Genomic DNA, 22470 nt, shown 5'->3' with positions numbered 1-22470 from the left:
GTATAATGATTAATTCTAGCAGACATAATTCTTGTTAGAATTTTAGTGACTTTTATTTTTCTAAATCCCTTTTATGATATAACGTTCAATTTATTTAGATGCAGGAAAACAGTTTTACACCTCGTCACCTCACTACTTAGTGAGGTATTTCTACTGCCCTGTTGCTTGCCGGTAGTGAGGTTTTTCTACTGCCCTGTTGCTTGCCTCCTAATGCTGACAATGTTGCCACTACTTCTACACATTCTGCTCTGTTGGGCTGCTGCTTCACACTCTGCCTTGCTAGAGCATCTGCTGTTGTTGCTACTTGGGTTATGTAGGAGCCACTGCTCTTGTTGATGTGAATACTCCAATTGTATTTTATTTATTTATTTATGTTTTTTGCAAATGTTAATGTACAAGTTATAATAGGTATATTATGTATAGATTCAAGTTATTTTAAAACAAAAAAATGTTTATATTCAAGTTTCATCATAATAATAATAACAATAATAACAACAATAATAACAGTGATAACAATAATAACAATAACAACAATAACAACAATAATAATAATAATAATAATAATAATAATAATATGTTACCTATTAATTAACAAGGTGTTACAATAGATTTCAAAAATGATACATAATGTCCAATAAAGTGTTACTGTATGTAAAAAGATGATTGAAAAATGGTACCTAATAATCAACAAGGTAGTACATTAGTTCGCAAAAGTGATACATAATGTTGGATAAAGTGTTACTATATTATTGAAAAATGTTACTTAAGATAAATAAGTGTTACATAAGAAAGAAAAAGTGAAACTTTAAAAATGATACTAATGATATAAAAAAGTGTTACATTAGAGGATTTATAGTAACACTTTAGGCTACAACCTCACATCAGCCGCGTGGCAAGGCCGCACCTCATCCCGAGTACAACCTTCCTCCTATCGTGTTAGGCTTGCCCAGCAACTCGTCGGTCCGGTCCCGCACAGGCGGGGCACTCTAAGAAGACCCTAGTAACCTCTCAACCACACCGTCGATGGGACCATGGCAACGAGTCCCCATGGAACCATTATTGTGTTTCTGTCATTTGGGTGTTTACTGGACACTAGTACATAACTAACCTTAAGTAACAACCAAAAAGTGGTACATGAAGTAGTAAAAGAGTTATTATAGATAATAGGTAACACTTTAGTGGGTAATACATCCGCCAGGGGCGAAGCCAGGATTTTTAAGTCCCGGGTGCCAGACTTGTTAAACAACACTTCGATTCAAAAAAATTAAATGTACTAAGCATGTATTATATTCACCTAATTTTTGCCTATTTGAACTTATTTGAACCTATCTGGACCTATTTGAACTTTTCAAAATTTATTTTAGTTGTAATTATACTTTGGTAGTTGGTGACCCTTATCAAAACCGTTATAATTTATACGTGAATTGGGCGATTCTTATCAAAACCTATTTCAGTTATAATTTATACATGAATTGGGTGATCCTTATTATGAAAACTTATTTTTTTTTAGGAACTTAACTTATCTAAATTTGTTAGACTTTACAAAAGTGAAAATTAGGTGAAAAAAAAAATTAGTTTAATCTTACTTACGAAATGAAGTACTAGATTTTTTTGCCCCATCAAAATTTGCGTTTTGCTCATTATCATCATTCAAATTACTTTTTGAATCCAAATTTTTCTAATTATAGAAGATTATTTAATGAAATAAACAAGTAAAACTACAAATCATAGTAATCATATAAATCACATTAAAGAATCTATTAATTTAATGAAATTACAAATTCAAAAAAAAAAAAAAAAAAAAAAAAAAACCTGGACGAAGAACTTCTTACTTTTTTTTTTTTGAAGGAAAGAACTCCGTACTTTGTTGAACTTGAACTCCCACTTTTATTTAAAAAAAAAATACTAGTTGTTTTTAGCTAGGTTTATTTGGGCCATACCATCGGGCCAAGAACAACCCACATTAATAATCATGTGGTTGTAAATTGTAAGAATACATGTTAAAGGATTTGTCTTTAAAAAAAAAAATAAAAAAAAAAATTAAAAAAATAAAAAAAATAAAAAATAAAAAAAATACATGTTAAGGAAGGACTTGATCCCGGGTCTCTTGGGTAAGAGTTTCAAGGTTTAACCAATGTGACAAGAATTGAAATGCCTAATTTATACTATTTCAACAATATATATAATTTTTTTTTTATGGGGGCTAGTAATAAAAATTATATATCACAGATTTGGGTCGGGGAGGCCGGACCTCCACCAGCCCCATGTCCCTTCGCCCCTGACATCCGCCCATGTTACCTAAGGGCTGATGGATCTCCGATGGCTTTCTTTGCCATGGGCCCTTCGTGACTAGCCTAAAGTGACCCAACTGTGTTAAACTTAAACCTTGACAGAAAACTTTCCATTTTACATCATGATTCATGCTGGAACGAGAGTGGTTTGAAAACTTTCCATTTTACAGCATGATTCATGCTGGAACGTGAGTGGTTTGACTATGTGTTCATACAAATTATACAGGTTGGTTTACAAGTATTCCCACATGTTAACGGAGAAGATGTATTTGGTGTTTAATCTATACTTAGTATTTAAAAACACAAATCACAATTTTTCATATGACACATGGCATCACAAGTCACTTAATACTGCACATGCCACATGTCACCTCCCTTAATATTTATGTTTAAGTCTTTATGCATTCAACAACTTGCAAATTCAAGTAAGAAAATGAAGTGTTTCATTTTCACCATAATAAAATAAAGTTCAATTAATTTGTACACATTACACAAACATATGAATTATAATAAAAATTGTCTTTTCATCTCCTAAACTTTAAATATAATTTGATATGTCATTTCATATCCCACAATCTTCATGTATATATCTAACTAAATTCCTTCATTTTCTTTCACAGTTTTACCCTCACTCTATTTTTCTTGTAAGTTTTAGAAATGAAACAATTATTTTGTATAAAAGCATACCTACATATGAAAATAATTAACCCAAGTAACAACTCATTTATTAAACGGGCCAAAAACTAGTTTATATATAATTCATAGAGGCATTACAAATTACAAATTATAAATTGCAATACTATGTATATAGATCTCATGTGGTTAACTACTAGACCAAGACCTTATAGATACAAAATAATTAAATATTGTATTAGAATAAGTAATAAGAATAAGGTAGGTGAAGATACAGTCTTAACTAGAAACCACATCCCTTTAATTGTATCTTTCCTGTTCCTAATAAAATAACGTATTACAACATTTGTTTTGAGAGTATCATTGTAATTAAGATTAAGGTTTTAACGATTCAAGCACCTGCCCGGCTGCCCCCTTGCTATTATTGGTAGAATTGCGTGATTCCATTAATTAAGATTACATTTTTATTCATCTTTAAGTGCAAGTTACGTAATCAACAACTTTTTTTTTTTTTTTTTTTTTGAAACAACGTAATCAACAACTTGCTCCCCTTACCATTTGTAGAATCCCACTAATTATTGTCGACAAGTTGAATAACGTGAACTTAGTTTATACAAATCATCTATATATGAACAAGATGAATGACGTAAGTTTATATAATCTTACATGAGTGGAATGATTATCAATAATGATAAAGTGGTGGATCCCCAAATTGAGAAAAAAATTAGCTGAAAAACTTTGGAAAAATCTTTTTGGCTTTATCCAATAAGGCGGTGCTTATAAGATCCTTGCTATATTAGGTTTGATACTTTGATGTCTCTTATCAAGCTTTATCCAATAAGGTGGTAACAAGGTGCAAAACAATATAACATTAAATTTAGAGGTGTCAATTCGAGTGTCAGGATTGTTGGGTTTTACGATGACCTAATCATCGTGCGGAAATCAAAACCCGTCCTGAACCCATCTTTATAATTAAAACGACTAAACGTATAAACACATAAGTGTGGTTAGTGGTTATATACCTTTAAAGCGTGATTCTCATGAACACGAGCAGACCCTTGAATTAGACAACCGTGTGAGAAAGAACCCCACCTTGGTTAAAATTGTTAACTTAGACCGACTACCGAGTAATAACATGACTATAGATTCGGACTCAAGGTCCACTCTGTATTATTATAGTTTCCAACAAACCTTGATTTTTTACACCATGTCTTACCTTATTCAACTCACCAATCTAAATCTACATGCCAGTCAAATCTATATATATTATGCACTTTATAAAAAAATCGAGGGAATAATCTTCAATAAAATCCGTTTTGTAATTAAATTTTAATTCTCCGTATAAATGAAATCCAGGTTATAAGTCAATAATAATGAAGATCAATTATCAGTACGTGTCAGTATGTCACCATACATATTTGTTGGGGTTTGGTAAGTCCAACTCACTACGGAAACAAACCCAAAAACAAGACCGCATTCGCAATAAATAAAACCATAAACATAAATAAATTAATCACAAGATTAAGACAAGATAATTACCTTTGAAGCGTGCTTCGCCCAAAAGGAAGGGGCTCTTACTTCGAAAGCAAGCCTCAAAAACACGACGACCTCCAAAGATAGTCCACCCACAACTCGACCATCGAAAACGGTCCAATGCCTTGGGGTTAGCAAGGCCCGACCAAAAACCCGAGTGATTAATGAGTTCAAAGGTTTTCACAATGGTGATGCCTTTTTCAACTCTCACTCAAGTGATTTTCCCAATACCCCAACTTGGGTATTTATAGGCAAAAGCTAGAGAGTGAAAAGCTCTCCCATCAATGTGGGAGAATTTGATTTTCCCATTTTGTTTTAAAGCTAAAATTAAATTAATAATCAAACTAGTTATAAATCAACAAGTGACAAACTCATGTGAGAGGTCAGGTGAGGACCATTTGGAGGAGGGGGGACCAAACTTGCTCCCCCCTCCCTCTCCCAAAACAGGCCAACACACCCCCTCAAACTTCTCTCACTTCGCGCCACGTGGCACCCACCCTTGGGCACCAAGGCACCCAAGGTGGGCTACCCAGCAGCGCTAGCATGCTCGCAATGGCCCGACCATGCTCCTACGGCATGGCTGCTAGCCAATGCGCGCACAAGGCAGCACCAGCAGCCCTAGCACGCACTAGGTTGTGCCTAGTCTTGTGATGCTAGCCACCATGCCCCTAGCACTCGGTTTGCTCGGGGTATTCCGATGCTAGGGGTATTTTGGTCTTTGTTGATTTATTATTATTTTCATGTCTCGTCTTTTATTATTTTCCAACTCAACTTCCGACGTTCGGTTTTGACACTCTAAGCTCGAATTCCCGACGTCTAAATATTAATTACTCGGTTAACTTATTAATTAATTCATAATTAATTTGTCGCTTTGGTTCGTTAGTTGCTTGGGTGTGACTCGAAGGGTTCAGTCAAGATTAAGTTGTAATATTACTGATCGGAAGCGGCCTCTACCCAGGCATTCCAATCACTTGACCTTACTGAATATATTAACTTTCTAATAATTATGAACCCACTAACAGAATAGTACACTTGTTCGAAGGACACCATTCCTTTCAATCTCCCACTTGTCCTTCCGGACAAGTGTGTATTTAGTGTACAACCTTTTTCGTATGTCGCTTAATGTCTCTTCATAAACTATAAGGTAAGATTATTTTGTCATCCTTATTACGTCCAGAAGTTTTTCTCGATTCCGAGTTCGACTGTCAATAAACAGATGATTTCTAAAATCCATCCGAGCACGGCCATGCATTTTCATTGTCTCTCTCTACGAGGGGCCTTCTATACAACAAAGACATCTTCCCTATTTTAGTAGGGGGACATTCCTAGTCTTGTAATGTAGATCCTCTTACTGAGAGGACCTAGCCGCCCTAGTGTTGCCTTTATAATCCCCTATTAAGGCAGACGTTTGACAACATCAAAGCGGACTAGTACTCAAACAAGAGATCTCACAGTACTCATGGTCGAGGAAATAGGTTCTGATAGCCATAATGAGAAGTACACTTATGACGATTTTTAATCTCTTAAATTATTCTCATAGGTCGATCCAGTATGGTTCTAAACCAATACATGTGCAAATGATTTACGACAATCATGTCCTCGTAGCATAAGAAACAGTGCTATAAATCAGACTACACACTAATCTAATTTGGTCATTAATTGTCCATCGTTTAAATGACCTTGATTAGGGATAATTTTCGATTATAATATTCAATGTTCACTTATTAGGTGTTTCCTTACCAAGACTGGTCTTGATACCCTATTTTCAATATTCCAAGAATCGAATGGACTCATTATTTAATAAACCACAATTAAATAGCAAACGGAGTGATAAAAATTGCATGAAATTTTAAATTACTCCAAAACCTGAATGGTTCATCTTATGATAAATGGTTTTTCCAAATTTTTTAAGAGTATCACTCTTTATAAAACATCTATAGAACTAACACCCATTTCTAATATGCTTGATTTATTTCATGCAATTGTGAATGTTGTCGTTCACTTATTGCATAGGTTTAGTTATAACTACTTTGCTAATCTAAGCATCTTCATTACTGATCAATTTTATAATAAGATAATAAAATTTGAGAGTGTCATGGATTATATGTGATTTAGGATTTATTGTCCAAGTGATGGCTCCCACTCATTTTCATGATTGAGACCTTCAACTTGACAACCTACAATCATTAACGTTCAGCAACAAACTTTCCATAGAACATCTTCTTTATTATCGACATTAAGGCAACAATATTCTCAACATATATTTTAGTAGACAACCTGATGATGCTTTTCTTGGGTTTCATTCCAAACGGCTCACAATGATTTCGGATACCCTAATCACTTGTGATTATGGAAATTTTCCTTAAATTCATGCACATTACACATGGATCCATGTCCATGTTACCATCCTCAAGCCACGACTCATTTTAAGCTCGTGCTTATAAACGACTTCCTTGTTAAGGATCTAATCCTTGTTAAGGCTTGTGCTTGCAACACCAATTCTCAAATTGTATTTGTTTCCACAGATCAAGAACTCATCCTGTTACTTATCCAAGTACTTTGGATGTTCTTTGCCATAATCTAACGATCTAATACATAGATTCAGGTTGATTGGTGCTTCATACATACTTCACATGCTCTAAGCAAGTAAGTCCTGCGACGATTCCATATCACAACGTACATGATGGATTAAATTGCAGAGTTATTCTCAATCTTATTCCATCAATTTGTCATTTTAGCTCATTCAGTTTCACTGAGTCTTTGCTAAATTATTTGCTGTGTTACATGGTTGAAAGTATCTATTTGAGTCTTTCATGTTTGACTTAGTATTTAGCCTAGCTTATACTTAGTTCAAACATTTACTTAGTTTTATACATACGGGTCGAAAGTCTTTCAAAGTCCTTCAATTCATGTTTAACACGGTAAAATCCTTTACACGTTCAAACATTTTAATAAGTCTATAAAATAGTTCTTAATACCAACATGTACTAAGTATCGTCTTTTGCTTGGTCCATTGTCGAAAATACTTTCAAATGTAAGCATTTAGCATTTGATAGTTATTTCACAACAGAGTTCGTAGACGTTTTATTGGACCTTTATATAATTTACTTTTGCTCCCACTAAACTTCTTATTCATAAGATTTTTTATGTTTCTCCATAAGTCAATCCTCTTATTAACTTTATGAGAAAACATGTTCCAATTCCTATATGCAATGCTTCCATTAATCCCATGACGGATTCCTTGAGCTTGCTTTTAAATCTAGCATTTATTTAGATTTTCAAAACCCTTAGACTATTTTCATAGTCACTTCCAAAATCCTATTTTAGGAAGGTTGTTTTGGTATCTATTTTTCCATATTTCATATGAGCAATTTTTCTAAAACAATCACGAAAAGACTTTAGCATTCTGATTGGTGAATAAGTTTTTATTAAAATCAACTCCGTGAATTTAATTGTATCCTTTTCATCCAATCTAACTATGTATGCATATACATTTCCACATTTGTTAGTTTTCTCCTTGAAAACTTATTTGTAATTAATGGTTCTTTCACCCTTTATGCAAATTAATCAAGTTTCAAACATGATTATCAAGCATGGAGTCTATCTCGGATTTTTATGGCCTCTAACCATTATTCGGAATTTGGTTTTGTCGTAGCTATCTTACAATACATTATTCCTTTACTATCTAATAGTAAATAGTATGATTCTAAGTCTTAGGTTTATTTCTAAATTAATAGATATAGGATTCAATTCAAGCCTTTGGTGAACTCTATACCTATACGGGGCAATTGCATTAACCACTGAGTTTCAAGGCGCTTTAAAAGCCCTTTTATTATGTTGATCTTACTCCAGCATTTTTGATTCTTTGTGAGTAATGAATTCTCTTTTAAGGCACTTGTAAAGTCCTTTTGAGTATTCTTGATCAAGCATTCTCACAAAGTCCTTTTAAGGTCTTCTGAGATTATCAGTTCTAGTTTGTTGCTAAGCTCGATGATCATCGAGTTCATTTTCCTCCCACTTGTCATTTTGGAAACATGTTACTTTCCAGAAAGACACCACTTAGAGCAACAAACACTATATTCTCAATTAGGTTGTGGAGGTAATGCCCATGGTCTCACTTGAATGCTTACAAAGAGACATGTATATTGTCTATGGGTAAAATTTGTTGTAAAACAAACAATTAGCTCCCACTTGAGCTATCTTAGCCTTTAATGAGCCATTAAGCTCCCACTCAACCACCTAGCTCTTGCTAAGCCGATGAGCTCCCACTCAGTTACTTAGCTCCCACTGAGTCACTTAGCTCCCACTGAGCCAGTGAACTGCCACTGTGGCTAAGAGTTTTAGACATATACTTGAAAAGTCATTTAGAAGATAATTCTATCCATAATTGAATATGACGTCCTTTCTTAGCTTCGACATTTTGTTTAGTGTAACATTAGTCCTTCATGTAAATCTTAAGAACTTTACATAGGAAGGAATGTGATCCATCATTGTTCGAGTCATTTTTAAATGGCATCGAGGTCTCCGTGAAGTCACACTATGTTCTTTGTGGAGTTATTTATGAAAATTTAATTTCATAACTTTGTGATGGTCATGCTTGGCTCAAGCAAACATCGCTCGATCTAATCTAGACGTTTTGATATCTTGCCAAGTCGATTATGTACTTCATTGAACTCTTGAACTATTCAAGGTCAAGTTTGTTCACATTTGATGAATATAGCCACATTCTTTCAAATTCTTTGTGAAACGTTGAAGTAAATGAATCATCTTTAGCTTTATTTCCGAGTCAATTGTCTATACTAAGAACAATAGATCTTTACTTTGTCGGTTTCAACAAGTAAGACTTGCTTGTCTTTGAACGATTCCGAATCGATCAACTATCAAGAGCCTATCTAATAGAGCCTTGAGTATGTTCTTGTCAATGTGACATCGCTAAAGATGTTTGGAACGCAAATCATGCCCATGAATTTGAGATTTTGCCAGTTTATCATGTTACGAAAATGTTTGTTTGTAATCAAGCATTCTTGACTAATGGTTTAGACAACCATGCCATTCAAATAAATTTGCAAATATTGCTCATTTCTTTGAATGTGAGTATTTCCGTGTGTAAACGGATCAATTGCTGATTATGGAACACAATAACCATTTATTTGTTCCAGCCTTATCTTAAAGTTCTTTAAACAAAGCATATGACCTTACAACTGATGTAGCACCACTTGCTTCATTCTAAGCTTGTAAGTCGATAACTTATCTTATCTTCAATAGTTTGAGGTCACTTTCAAAGTGGAACACTCAAGCAGTATCCGATACTTGTGAAGATAACAAATTGCTAAGTTAACTACAATAACATGAACTCATGGGTTGAAATGGAATCTTATTCCTTTTCTTCGTTCCTCGTTTCCTATATTTCTTATCATACTTTGTCTCATAATCTTTAAGAACCATTTATTTAACTCTTTGACATTTATACTTTGTTAAGCATAATTAAGCATCTAATGCGCCGTAAAAAAAGTTCCATCTTTTCCTTTAATTCGCGCTTGAATTAATACATCAATGAGTTCTACTCATCTATGTATTAAGCGAAAAGATATGTTGGTTGTCAATATTGACAATTTGAGTTTGCAACTTAATACTTCATGTTTTATCAAAACTACCTAGTATTTTGAATACATGATGTCCAACCGTCCTTTCAAACTTTGTTATAAAAGTCATTTATGAGAATAGTATTTTGGAAATGCTTTACTTTTCTTTGAGAACCATTCTCAAAGATTTCCTTTACTAATCATGGAAAACAATACAATTTGATTTGGAATTCTACAAATATAAGTGCAAAGTATAACCATTTATCAAGTAAATAATATAATAAGTTTGAAAATTAAAAGTATTCATGCAAATTTTCAATCTTATTAAACGTCTTATCCACGCATTAAATTTGTCCCCAATTGCGAGAATAAGTCGATCCCAAGATCCATGGAAACAAAGAGTGGCTAAGCATGCTTTGGCTTTTCTTAGCACTCAATCTCGCAAGGTAAGCAACGCTTTGCTAATGGCTACAAGCCACTCTTGGTTATATAAATCGTCGCATCTAATGCTCTCTCAACAATTTATTCACTTTGCCACGACATGTTAGGACTCCATCACTCATATCATTGAGTACAACCAAAACCAACTTGCATACCCGGTATGTCTTACGTTCCTAGGAGAAGTAGTGATGCCTCGCTTTGGCGTAGCCCACCACTACCCTTGTTCGGTTGGTAAGTATTGTTTTGGAATGGCAAGTTTACTCAATATTTAGGGACCTAGGGTTTCTATGTTGGTTGATTTAAGTGAACTTAATTAATCATCACAACATTCGAAATCCTAAATATGCATCTAATATATATATGCATCTAATATATATATATATATATATATATATATATATATATATATATATATATATATATATATATAACTAGAGATGTATTTGGCAAGTAGCATGACCCCTTGAGATATTCAAATCTTCAAAAGGTCTTCATTTGCAACTTCATGGCTTCGTCTTCCAAGACTTGACCAAAAATAATTGCAACTACTAGTATCTACGATTAGGAATAATCTAAATATTAAGGTACAAAAAATACTCAACAGTTCGCATACCGTATTTAGATTTACAAAAATACATCACGGATCACAGTCCGTATTTTCTATCCTAATTGGGCCCCACTAGTTGCCATTTCATAAAACCTGTGAGAGAATATACATTCCATTCATCCATTCACTATTTGTGAATGGCCCATGCATTTTACAATGGTAAACAAGTAACAATGCATAAACGCGCGAGAACTAGTAACTAATCTAGGTGGTTAATCTAATTAACACGCCTAAATAAAACTAGTCAAAGTTGTTTTAACTGGTTACGTAAGTAAGCCCAATTAATATTTGAAGCTCCCACTAAATTCCGCATCCAACTCAATTAATCCAATTAATTAAGCCAGTAAAACCCAAAATTTGTCAAAATAAATTTTGTCAATGTCGCTCAGCCTCCAAAATTTATTAAAATAATTAAAACCAAATTAGATAAATAAAATAATTAAAACGATAATTTAAGCAAAAATTACGTAGTCCAAAATGTCTAAGTGTCTAGCACTAAGACATGGAGTGCTCACAGCCCGCACAACCGTTTGATTCTCAATGAACGTGGGAGTGGGCCCGATGTCGCTAAGCGTTACACCGCCGACATCAGCGAACTTTCACACATCAATAACGTATCCCTTGATGGCCATTTTGTACGAACTCATTGCACTACATTGCTTTGCAAGCAACGTCTATGCATATTCCCCTTTACACGACGTATGCACCAAGCCCAAGCACACCATGCTCGTGCACCACACCCACGCCATAGCGGCCCTTGCACCACGCACCACAGCACGCACACACGCACCATCAAGGCAGCGTGCTGCTGTTGTGATGCTACTACTATGTGGCTGTGTGCACCTAGCCACGGCTTGGCTGCACGCACCATCAAGGCAGCCACATGCGGGCTGCTATGCAGCCTGGCTAGCCAAGGGTGCTCACTCCTTGATTTGCGTGCCATAGCTACAGGACTTTGATCCTAAAATTTCCGTGACATTATAATTATTTCTAAATTAATTTTAGAACTAATTCATTAAGAAAAATGAAAAATTAAACAAGTCTAACTTAAAATAACATTTTCAAAGTGCATCTAGCCAAAATAAATCCCAAGAACCATTTTGGTGCAACAAAATTAAGAGAGAAACTTCTCACTATTAATTTAATTAATTTAAATTAATCTTGAGTTTTTGACAAAATAAAAGGGAGTTGGAAAAATGAACATAAGTTCAATAAAGATTCCAACTTTACAACTTGTGAATCCTTGAAAAATTATATCTTCCATTATGAAGATAAACAAATTTCTATCACAAAGTTTCAAACTTTATGATTCCAATCAACTAAAAAATGATTAAATCAACAAAGTTCAACAAAAATTCATGGAATTTAGTAACTTAAAGTTTCAATCACTTAACATAATTAAAGATTGAATCTTTAGTACTTAGAAGCCTCAAAGAACAACAATTTCACATCTAATGCAATTAGTTTTCAATTATGTGAAAAATAAAACCAAGCTTTCAAACACAAATTACCACTAAGTAATCATGCCTAAAGAGGTTTAAAATTGCATATAAAATATGTATTAAACCAATTGATTAACCACCATAAATATGCAATTAATTTTCAAGGTTAGAAAGACCTAAAATTTTTCGTCAAAACGAAAAATCCCTCGAAAAGTGCATTTCTGGTCGTTTTTTTAGCTAAAAACCGAGTCCTTAAAGGGTTAAACCATTTCTAGAACGCCTTTTCCACCCAAAATTCACTATTTTTTGGTCAAAATCTGGGTTCGGGGCTGATGACAGCTTTAATACGAGGTTAAAATAAATAAAACGAGCTACTAATCTAATTAGCAACTCAAAACCAGAAAAGTTTAGCCACAAAACACCTTGAAAAATATTACGATTTTAAAAATACACAAGCGAGGCTCCGATACCGCTGTTGGGGTTTGGTGAGTCCAACTCACCGCGGAAACAAACCCAAAAACAAGGCCGCACTCGCTATAAATAAAACCATAAACATAAAAAAATTAATCACAAGATTAAGACAAGATAATTACCTTTGGAGGTAGCGTACTTCGCCCAAACGGAAGGGGCTCTTACTTCGAAAGCAAGCCTCGAAAACACGACGACCTCCAACGATAGTCAACCCACAACTCGACCACCGAAAATGGTCCAATGCCTTGGGGTAAGCAAGGCCCGACCAAAAACCAGAGTGATTAATGAGTTCAAAGGTTTTCACAATGGTGATGCCTTTTTCAACTCTCACTCAAGTGATTTTCCCAATACCCCAACTTGGGTATTTATAGGGAAAAGCTAGAGAGTGAAAAGCTCTCCCATCAATGTGGGAGAAGTTGATTTTCCGATTTTATTTTAAAGCTAGAATAAAATTAATAATCAAACTAGTAATAAATCAACAAGTGGCAAGCTCATGTGAGAGGTTAGGTAAGGACCATTTGGAGGAGGGGGGGACCAAATTTGCTCCCCACTCCCTCTCCCAATACACGCCAACACACCCCCTCAAACTTCTCTCACTTCGCGCCACGTGGCACCCACCTTGGGCACCAAGGCACCCAAGGTGGACTGTCTTGCCGTGGCTGCCCAGCAGGTCCAACAGTGCTAGCATGCGCGGAATGGCCCGACCATGACGCTGCTAGCTGTTGCGGCTGGCGCGCATTGCGTGCTAGCTGCTGCGGCTTGTTGCGGCATGGCTGCTAGCCAATGCGCGCACAAGGCAGCACTAGCAAGCACTAGGTTGTGCCTAGTCTTGCGATGCTTGCCCCCACGCCCTTAGCACTCGGTTTGCTCGGGGCATTCCGATGCTATGGGTATTTTGGTCTTTGATTTATTATTATTTTCATGTCTTGTCTTTTATTATTTTCGACTCGACTTCCGACGTTCGGTTTTGACGCTCTAAGCTCGAATTCCCGACGTCTAAATATTAATTACTCGGTTGACTTATTAATTAATTCATAATTAATTTGTCGCTTCGGTTCGTTAGTTGCTAGGGTGTGACCCAAAGGGTTCAGTCAAGATTAAGCTGTAATATTAATTATGCATTAATATTACTGATCGGAAGCGGCCTCCACCCAGGCATTCTGATCACTTGACCTTACTGAATATATTAGCTTTCTAATAATTCTGAACCCACTAACGGAATAGTACACTTGTTTGAAGGACACCATTCCTTTCAATATTACCCATTTCTCGTACTTTTTAGTTTTTATATCAATAGTACACAATTCATATTCTTAAGACCACATAATAAGAATATGGATATTCTTATGCATATGAAATCTCTTCACATATTATATTATTAACCCATATTAATTAGGTTGTAATTAGGTCAACACTCATATATGAGAGAGAGAAAAAAGATCACTAATGCTAGTGTAGAAAACTGAATATTTTGTTCTATTTCATCTAAAGCTTCGATTTTTAGGTTGAGTTGCCTTTCTCTCATGGAATAATTTGGAGAATGTTTTCTCTTATATTTTAGTAAAACGGCGCTCAATCCAACTTGGGATTAGCAAGGTTACAATATATACAATAAGCAAGCCACTAACAGGCTTACAACTAGGCTGCAAAAAAGACAAAAAAGACAGCAAGAATATGTTGTACAAAGCAGAGAAATACAGAGGCACTATACATAAAAAATACATATATACTTAAGTATTTGAGCTGGTTTTCTTCATTCCCTCCTCAAGTTGGACTTGGAGAAGGGACTTAGTCATGCACTACTAAAAATTATGGTTTTTGCGACCGCCTTTATCGATCGCAAAAAATAGCAAAAACGGTAGCAATTCATAATTGCGACCTTCAACGCTCGTAAAGGGGTGGTCGTTATTTCCTTGGTCGCAAAAAAAATTATTACGACTGTTTGACGGTCGCAGATTTATTGCGACCGTTTTTGTTATTTTCAACGACCGCAAGGGAAACGGTCGCAAATATTAATAATTGCGACCGGTAAAAAAAAAGGTCGCAATTTCGGAAATTAGCGACCTCTTTTGGCCGTCGCTAAAAGTTGAAAAAAAAACCAAAAAAAAAGAAATTACGCACCACCCCTGCTCTTCACAGCCACGCCCCCACCACTTCTCACATCCAACTCCACCCACTGCCCCTTCCCAGCCAAACCACCTTTACCCTTCACACTGCACACCTTAAAACACCACCCAATCACCACGAAAACCCCAACCAGCCACCACGGAAACCCCAGCCACCATGAAAACCCCAACCACCACGAAAACTAGTAAAAATCAACCCAAAACAAAGATAAAATCAAACCCAAAAAAGCCAAAAAATCCAAACAAAAATACAAACGAAAAAAAGACAAAATTCCAATGAATAAAACATGGAATTTCGAATTAATAAAAAAACCAGAGAAAATTCAAAGTAATTAACCACAAAATCGAAAATAAAACAATTATCAAACCATAATCAACCAAAAAAATCAAATTCGAAATAAAATTAACAAAAATCAACCCAAAAATCAAAACGAAAATCAAACATACATAGTAAAATTAACAAAAATAACAAATATCAAACCCAAACATTAACAAAAAAATGAAAACGAAAATGAATCCTAAAATGAACAAAAATTAACATTCGAATACTAAAATTCGAACAAAAAAAAAATTCAAATAAAAACTCAGACAAACAAGTATAAACATGATAACATACCTTAAACCTTGAGTTGACTTCGAATTTCACCTCAAATTTGGGTTAATAAGGCCAAATTCGACAATGAAAAGTCTAGATCTAGACTTTTCATGGTCGAATTTGACCTTAAAAACCATCAACTTGCTTAGCCATAAGATTGTGACGGTGGAGATAGTGGTGGTGGGCTAAAGCTTGACGATGGAGGTCATGGTGGTGACGCTTGGCGTCGGTTGAATGTTTGGATTATTTCACTACAAGAAAATAACCTTTTCGTAGCGATTATTTTAACCTTTAGTATCGATTGTAATTGCAACAAAAAGTTTTCCCAACGAATGGTCATTCGATACAATATCCCCCGTTGCCTTAGCCTTTAGTAGTGGTTTTCAATATCACTGGGGTTGGCCTCAATAATCGATGCGAAAACTACATCCAATCGTGGTGATTATTGTAGCGATTACAATCGCTATAAATGTTTAACTCATTTTCTTCCAAAAAAAAAACATGTGTATGATCTTTACAAGATTCGACCATGCAACCTCAAACTCTTATATTAAATGTTTCACCAATAAGCTATGACATATATTATGTATTCTTTGTCAAACAATATTTATATATCTAGTGTTGAAAAGGCTTTTCGTATCAATTTTTAGGATTTAGTGGCGATTGTAAATGATACGATTTCTCAAAATTATATAAATGTGTAAAAATAGCGTGGATATGTATTATTATGTTTTCCGTATCGATTTTATATGGGAAAACCATGGCGATTGTAAAATGATACGAATTCCTTAATTATTTCACAAACATACTTGCATATTGTAGCGAATGAACAATCGCTACGAAATAATCGCTACGAAAAGCCTTTTTTCTTGTAGTGTTTTCGATCTATTTCTTTGAAGTGTGTCTGATTTCCGGAAATAAAAGTCAATTAATAATGAAGGAGGAATGAAGGAGGGGAGGAGGAATGAAGGACGAGAAGAGGAATGGCGAGAAGGAAAGAATGAGCGAAGGAGGAGACAGAAACAACTATGAGAAGAGAGAGAGGAGAGAGAAAGATAAAAGAGAGAAGGAGCGGCTGCAGAATGATCGGAGGGTGATGTAGTAAGGGTATGTGAATAAGGTATGCTTTTATACCATATTTTTTTAATTAAAAAAGGGTCTTTTACGACCGGTTTCCTGGTCGCAGATTATGATCATTTACGATCGTCTCTTTGACGGTCGCAGATTATGACATTTACTACCGTCTTTGCCGGTCGCAGATTATGATTATTTACGACCGTCTCTTTGACGGTCGCAGATTATGTCATTTATGACCGTCAGAGACGGTCGCAGATTTTGACATTTACGACCGTCTCTTTGACGGTCGCAGATTATGTCATTTATGACCGTCAGAGACGGTCGCAGATTTTGACATTTACGACCGTCTCTTTGACGGTCGCAGATTATGTCATTTACGACCGTCAGAGACGGTTGCAGATTTTGACATTTACGACCGTTTCTTTGACGGTCGCAAACAATTTATTTTAATTTGGAATTATTTTTAATTGTTAAAACAGCCCTACGACCGTCTATACGGCTAAAAACGGTCGCAAATTTGCGACCGTTGTCAAAGTAATCGTAATATTGCGACCGCATAAAAAACGGTCGCAAAATATGAATTTTGCGACCGTTTTTCAGAAGGTCGTAGAAAAACGGTCGCAATTTAGCCGGATTTTAGTAGTGATGATATCTGCTAATTGAAGGGTTGACCTCACAAAAGCTGTTGACAGAAAACCTTCTTCAAGGCGTTCTCGAACATAGTGACAATCCTTAGAGTGAAGCTTGGTACGTTCGTAAAAAACAGGATTCTAAGCTATATGTAGAGCAGACTTGTTGTCACAGTATAAAGGAATTGGCTTAGGAATGACAAATCCTAGGTCCTCAAAAATTCCATCTACCTAAACAAGTTTACTTGTAGTCTTTGACATACTTCTATATTCAGATTCACAAGAAGACTTTGAAACTGTTGCTTGTTTCTTACTCTTCAAGGACACTAAACATCCTCCAAGAAAGACACAGTAACCTATTAAAGACTTTCCACTGAATAGACATGATCCGTTATCAACATCACTATATGCAATTACTCTTAAACCAAAGTTATTGGGATAAAAGAGACCCCAATCTAAAGTTCCCTTTAAATACTTCACATCATGTAAAGCTGCATTCCACTGTGTCTCTCTTGGAAAACTCATGAATTGACTTAGATGTTGTACAAAGAATGAAATATTAGGCCTGCTGAGATTAAGGTAAAGCAGCTTTCGTATCAAACTCATTTATCTCTCAAGATCACTCATAATTGTCCTTTCATGCGTTGATAATTTTACATGCTTAGGAAAGGGTGTTGTAACAGACTTAGCTTACACCTACTCAAACCAATAAAATCCAGCACATCAAGTACATACTTTCTCTGGTTCAAGATAATTCCTTCGCAAGTATTAGAAACTTCCAATCCAAGGAAGTATCTCATTTCACCCAAGTCCTTTATGGTGAATTCCTTATCCAATTGTTTCTTAAACAGAACAATATAATCTTCATCATCACCTATGATAAGGAGATCATCTACATAGACCAATACAACGGTCTGCTTCCCTGATTTCACCCTAGAGAGCATGTTGTAATCTCTAGTAGACTGACTGAATTCTCTTTCTTTTAGAAACTTTGTAAGCTCCTTATTCCACTGTGTCGAAGCTTGTTTAAGCCCATATAAGCACTTTTTAAGCTTACAAACTATCCTAGCAGGAGATTTCTTATATCCTTGTGGTGGTTTTAAGTAAAAATCTTCATCAATGAAGCCATGTAGAAAGGCATTATTGATGTCAAGTTGATATAGCTTCCAGTTTTAGAAGTTGCCAGACCAATAAGAAGTCTTATAGTTGCAAACTTTGCAAATAGAGAGAAAGTATGTTTGTAATCCTTTCCCTTCAACTATTTGTCTCCACTTGCCACTAATCTTTCCTTTAACCTGACAACTTTCCCATTTCTATCAAATTTTACCTTGTACACCCATTTTGAATCCAATGCTTTTTTATTTGTAGGAAGGTCTGAAAATTTCCAAGTTATGTTGCTATCTAGGGCACTCAATTCTTCCTCCATGGCCTCTTTCCACTCTTTGTTGGCTGAAGCTTGAGAGTAATTTGTTGGTTTAACAACCTTCATCACATTATTAAGAGAAATAATGAAGTCACTGCTATCATAGAACTCACTCTCAGTGAGCTTATGAGCACTAAAGGAGGGGGACTGATCATCATGGTCAGTTGTATTGCTTGGTAAATCAACCTCAAAGTTCTTAAATTTTCTTGGAACCTTTTTGTCCCCAGAAGATTTCTAGATTGCAAGGGTCAACTGATCTGTTTCCTGCAGGAATTCCTGCAAATTTTCTTCAGTTTTTGGTTGCTTTTCTTCTTAAGAAAACACATTTTCAGCTGTTTCTTCCTGTACTTATTCATCCTCCATATCTCCATCTTCATCTAGATCCACCTGCCTGGATGTCTTCATTGACTAAGGGAATGTTGTTGTAAATCCCTTTATTTTCACTTAGATCATTTTTAAGGTGCAAATAAGGAAAGATTTACTCCTTAAGCTTCACATGTATGTTGTTAAAAGCTTTCCTTTTCTGCAAATCATAAAACTTGTAATGCTTCTAAGCTACGAAATATCCAATCAGGATAGCTCTAATTCCCTTCGCTACAAACTTATCATTATTTTTCTTTGCTTCACTAGCATAACAAAGACAACCTATAGTTCTGAGGTGCTTGTAATCAGGTTTCCTTTTCCATAATCTTTCAAAAGGTGTTTTCCACCCTATGACATCACTTGGCACCTTGTTCACTACTAGAAAACAGGCTAATTGCAACGGACTGCTTCTGACAGACCCAATATTCCGTCGGAAAAAGCTAAATTTCTAACGGATTTTTATTCTGTCGAAAATTTCCGACGAATTCATCAATTCCGTCCAAATTCCGTCGAAAATTTCCGAAGGAATAAAAATACGTCAGAAATGTAGCTTTTTCCAACGGATTTTTTGTCGGAAATGAACTTTTTCCGACGGATTCATAGTCCGTCGAAAATTTTCGACGAAATATTCCGTCGAAATTTTTTTTTTAAATAAAACACATTACCTCTATTAAATTCTAAAGGCAATCCGCCTCTTCTCCCTATCTTGGTCTTTCGTCTTCTCCCTCTTCTCTCCTTTCTCCTCTTCTCTCTCTATCTCCTTCTCTCTGTATCTCCTCTTCTTCTCTCGATCTCCTCTCTCCTCTTCTCCTCTCTCATTCACCTTTTCTCTTATTCTCCTTTGTCTCCTTCTCTCTGTTTCTATCTCCTCTCTTTTTCCCCTCCACTTTCCCCTCTTTAACCACCACCACGACAACATTAACAACGACATCAACAAGTAATCACTGACATCAACAACAACGAAGGTTAGGGGTTGTCTTATTTTGCCCTTTTGCTCTCTTCTCAGGCTGAAATTAAAGGTTTTTTGGTCAAATTCGACCATGAAAACTCTAGATCTAGAGTTTTCATGGTCGAATTTGACCTCTTAAACCCAATTTCGAGGTTATATGAAGTTAATTAAGGTATGTATTTCTGTTTTTTTTTTTTTTTTTCAATTTTGACTTTATTTTGTTGTTTTATTGGTTTTTTTTTTACAATTTATTGTGGTGGAGGGTGGTGGCTGTTAGACGGAGAGATCGCATTTGGGGGTTGCGTTTGGATTTGAATTTTTTTTTCCTTTTTTTTTTTGTTATTTTTGGGTTGTGATGATTTTCGGGGGTGGCGGTGGTGATTTTAGGTGGGTGGTGGGGTAATCTGGTTAGGTGGTTGTAGCGGTGGTGGTTGTACGTGGGTAGTGGGGTGGTGGATCTGGTTAGGTGGAAGGTGGGTAGGGTTCTGGTGTGGGTGGTGCAACGGGCTAGTGTGGGCTGGTGATACGGATGGTGGGGTTGGGTGTGGGTCTTGTGACTTGGTGGGGGTTTGGCTGGTTGTGTGAGGTGTGTGTAGGTGGTGTGGGGCGACGGCTTGCGATGGTACGGGGTGGCGGTGTGCTTTTTTTTTTTGTTTTTTTTAAAGCATTTTCTTATGGAAATTCCGTCGGAAATTTACGACGGAATTCAAGTCCGTCGGAATTTTCTGATGGACTTTGACGAGCTTGAAAATCACTTCCAATGGACTGAATTTTGTCGGAAAAAAGGTGTTTTTCCGACAACAACTTTTCCGATAACCAGTTACGACGGAATTTCCGTCGAAATCGGGTTTTCCGACGGAAAACAGGGTGTTTTCGACGAAAAAATTGCGTCGGAATTAGCTTGTTTTCTTGTAGTGGTTGTTGTGAGTTGCTGCCAAGACACATTCTCCCCAAAATCTATTAAGCAACCCTACATGAATTCTCAAAGCTCTTGATGTTGCAATAAGGTGTCTATGCTTTCTCTCTACCCTCCCATTTTGTTGTGGGATACCAGGTATGCTTGTTTGATGTGCTATTTCCTTTCTAGCAAAGATTTAGCTACATTCTGATTGGACTATCTCAGTCCCATTATCAGACCGAATAATCTTTACTCAAGAACCAAATTGGTTCTCAGTGTATGCAAGGAATTTTTATAACACATCTCTCACAATTTCTTTTTTTTTTTTTAATAGATGCACCCAAAACTATAATCATCTACAATGGTCAAAAAGTATGTTGATCCATCTATATTTAGAGTTCTACATGGACCCCATAAGTCAACATGCAAGAGATCAAAGATTGCAGATGTTATACTATTACTAGCAGGAAGGGTAAGTTTATGATGTTTAGATACTAAACAAGTATCACAGTACAGCAAACCTCTTGACAGATTAGCAATTACAAAAATCCAAGTGTTTCATTTTTGACAAAGATCCATGCCCAAGCCTAGCATGCATAACATCTAGAGAAACTGTATTATAACAAAATAAAATTTCAGAATTATTTACCAAGCTTGTTGTTAAGACAGTCCTTCTTGTTGATGATTTACTCCTCAAATGCTTACTTAAAGTGAACTTGTACAGATCATTAGTAACCTCCCCAAAAGCTAAGCTTTCTCCATTAGTAGGGTCCTGAAACACACACCCATTTTCATCAAAAATTACTTTGATGTTACTGCATCTTATTATCTTACATAAGGATAATAAGTTGTTCTTGAATTCTGGCAGATATAAGACATCGTACAAAACAATTGTTTTTCCTAATTTCACAGTTCCTATATGAACCACCTTCTTTATTGTTCCATCTGGTAAGACCACTTTAACAAGTTTAGGTAAGTTTCTCAAGCTATGAAACAGATCCTTGTTTCTAGTCGTATGGTCTGAAGCCCCAGAGTCAATAATCCAGGAGTTGTAATCAAAGTTTTCCTGAAAACTAGCAAAATTTGAGTAGGAGATTATACCTGCAAAGTTTCTCATAGCATTCCCTTTTCCATGATTGCTCCCTGCTCCTTACTTCTCCTAAAAATCCCTCATTACTTCCTTGACCACAGCTGAAATCATTCCTGCATCAAGTTTACTCATAGACCCACTTCCAGTGTCATACTCTTCTTCATCCAAAGGTGAGTCCATTTCTGCTTCCAGCTTGCCAACATTATATTAGTTGTTGTCCTCTTCCCTTTGTACCAATCAGGAAACCCATAGATCTTAAAGCACCCAGACCTATCATGCCCTTTTTTCTTGCAGTGATCATAAGTCACATCTTGTTTTGG

This window comes from Chenopodium quinoa, unplaced genomic scaffold (genome assembly GCF_001683475.1).
Source record: "Chenopodium quinoa cultivar QQ74 unplaced genomic scaffold, ASM168347v1, whole genome shotgun sequence".
Taxonomy (NCBI): domain Eukaryota; kingdom Viridiplantae; phylum Streptophyta; class Magnoliopsida; order Caryophyllales; family Amaranthaceae; genus Chenopodium; species Chenopodium quinoa.
This window is presented reverse-complemented; position numbering follows the sequence as displayed.